This window comes from Aquarana catesbeiana, linkage group LG04, assembly GCF_042186555.1.
Source record: "Aquarana catesbeiana isolate 2022-GZ linkage group LG04, ASM4218655v1, whole genome shotgun sequence".
Taxonomy (NCBI): domain Eukaryota; kingdom Metazoa; phylum Chordata; class Amphibia; order Anura; family Ranidae; genus Aquarana; species Aquarana catesbeiana.
Window position 1 is genome coordinate 517,527,641 of NC_133327.1, and position 2,742 is coordinate 517,530,382.

General features: G+C 46.5%; 1 long non-coding RNA gene across 1 annotated transcript; it reads right to left on the reverse strand.

Annotated features, from left to right (window-relative positions):
- Positions 1-1,321: 1,321 nt before the first annotated feature.
- On the reverse strand, positions 1,322-2,191 carry LOC141141563 (uncharacterized). Its single transcript, XR_012244133.1, has 2 exons — positions 1,891-2,191; positions 1,322-1,623 (listed from the first exon to the last, which is right to left on the reverse strand). It is a non-coding gene; the product is annotated as an uncharacterized lncRNA (long non-coding RNA).
- Positions 2,192-2,742: the final 551 nt, after the last annotated feature.

The following is a 2,742-nucleotide window of genomic DNA, read 5'->3' on the forward strand; positions in this document are numbered from 1 at the left end:
GGAGAACAGGGGCGGAGAAGGACATGGAGGGGGCCGGAGGAGAACGGGGGCAGAGAAGGACATGGAGGGGGCCGGAGGAGAACGGGGGCAGAGAAGGACATGGAGGGGGCCGGAGGAGAACGGGGGCAGAGAAGGACATGGAGGGGGCCCGGGAGGAGCACACAGAGCAGCTGGCGATGAAGGACATGGAGGGGGCCGGAGGAGAACAGGGGCGGAGAAGGACATGGAGGGGGCCGGAAGAGAACGGGGGCAGAGAAGGACATGGAGGGGGCAGAGAAGGACATGGAGGGGGCCGTAGGAGAACGGGGGCAGAGAAGGACATGGAGGGGGCCGGAGGAGAACGGGGGCAGGGAAGGACATGGAGGGGGCCGGAGGAGAACGGGGGCAGGGAAGGACATGGAGGGGGCCGGAGGAGAACGGGGGCAGGGAAGGACATGGAGGGGGCCGGAGGAGAACGGGGGCAGAGAAGGACATGGAGGGGGCCCGGGAGGAGCACACAGAGCAACTGGGGATGATCGGTGCGACTGGAGGGACAGCTGTGATCACCGATCTCCCTGTATAGCTTTTTAGTTGACAGCTGCGGGAAGGAGAGAAGGAGAAGCGGCTGTCAGCTAAAAATATATACAAAGGAGATCGGTGATCACAGCTGATCCCCGCCGCACCGATCATTCCCGGGAGATCGGGAGGCGCTTGCGGGTGTGCGGGAGCTGCCGCAGAAATGCGGGAGTCTCCTACACCTTCCGGGAGACTTGAGATGTCTGCTTTTAAGCGACTATGAGTTCCTGCCTGTAATGGGCTGTTACAGAACTGACAAGGAGCCTGTCAGTTCTTTCAGGAGTGGAACACACAGAAGCTGTACAAGAGAGAAGCAAAACGTGTGCAGGAGAAAAATTGAAAGTCTGTATTTTGTCCCTGAAGGTCTTGTTAAAGTCAAGTGGGCATCCCATAACCTCCTATCCCCATCCAAGTTGTTAACCCTATAAAAACAACAAAAACAAAGCTACAGACTGTTTTCTGACTTTGTGTTCCTGTAAAGATTCGGTGTGCCTGGCTTCACAGGAGTGGGGGATCCCTAACTTCAGCGACTCCTACGAGTGTAGTGCTACAAACCATAATAATATATTGGACTTCACGCCACCTCCATTGGGTTGCATTGATCTGCATAGATGAACACATACTCAACGCAAGAGCACAAAGATAACAATTGCTTTCTATGTGTCCTGTTCACACCACACATACTGTGCACAAACTCGCCACTCTTCCATTCGTTGCACTGCATCACAGCAAACTGAGAACTGAATGAATCGTCCTTTTGTGATCGTTTATTAAAGTTGAAAAAAAAAAAACAAGAGAAAAAAAGTATACAATGTGATGTTTTGTAACAAAATAATCAATTGCCTCTTACTGCCCCTCAAGCAGCTGCTTCTGGTGGCACTCATGGAGGTACAGTGTAGGTTAGGTGCTGAGGTTGGACTGCCTCACACTAGCAATGCAGAATGTCAGGAGAGCTACATGACATATTGGATCTGTTGGCCTATAAATTAACCATAATTTGTTTCTGTTTCTCTTCCTCTTCTTTCTTCCTTTTTTTTGCCTTCATTGCACGATTGATTCCGTTGCTGTCTAAACAAAAGAAAAGCGCAGCGTATGCACATAAACAAATTAGCAACAAGATTAGACACTCATCTATTAAAATCAGGCAGTTTTTCAATTAGCTACTGCAAATAGAGATAGTTTTGTAAATGTCTGTGACAGATTTACTACCATAGATACAAAGAATTTTCACAAAAAACGCATGCACGATTAAAGGGAAACTTCACTTCATGTTTAACAAAGTACTTAAAAGCTTCCCCCCTCCTCTCAATGTAACCTATGTAGTCAAATATTTACCTTGAGCCTTGCTCTGAGGATCTTCAATGGGCGTCCCTGCCTGGTACTGTGCTTCCTTTGCACAAAAAGCCTGTATGCCTCTGGGTGGCCAGGGCTGCCATGAGTAGGTGCAGGGCCTGTCCAAAACTTTTTTCCTACCATGGCTGTGTGGCACCCGGGCAGCGCTGCATGATGATGATCTCCAGAGCAAGGCTGAAAGCATTTTGCTATTTAAAGATACTTTGAATTGTTGCAGTGGCTGTTATTTTAATTGAAATCATTGTTCCTCTAGCTGTAATCTAAAAATGAATAATATAGCATATACAACTGCGACACAAGTCAGATTATAATTAAATGTTATTAAAAATTAAATGACCTTTCCTCTTTAATCTGCAATACTGTAATTTTCTGTAAAATTCAATGCAATATAGCAACCTATAGGTCTTCTGTACACAGATAGTGTCATTTTCTACTTGTGTGATTGGCTTACTGATTTACCCAGAAGTCTGCACTAAGATAAAAATCAGTTTTTGGGCATCCTCTGCAACAAATAGGTAATTTTTGTTGAGATACTTCCAAAGGGAAATGACGTCTATAAGGGATACAGACCCTGCAACTTTCCTCATTAGAACCCTGGAAGTGAGTGATAATTATAAAATCAATCCCATTCACATTAACTTTGCCCATGGACAACAAACAGCTATTTTTCCAGAGTAACATTAGGGAGGAATCTGCAACAAAGTATGTTAAAATCCTTGCAATGTACAAAGATCACCCAGAGGGGAATGTTTTTTTCCTCAACAAAATTTGAGTTATTCTTTAACCACCCCAATACAGTGCACTTACACCCCCTTCCTGCCCAGTCCAACTTTC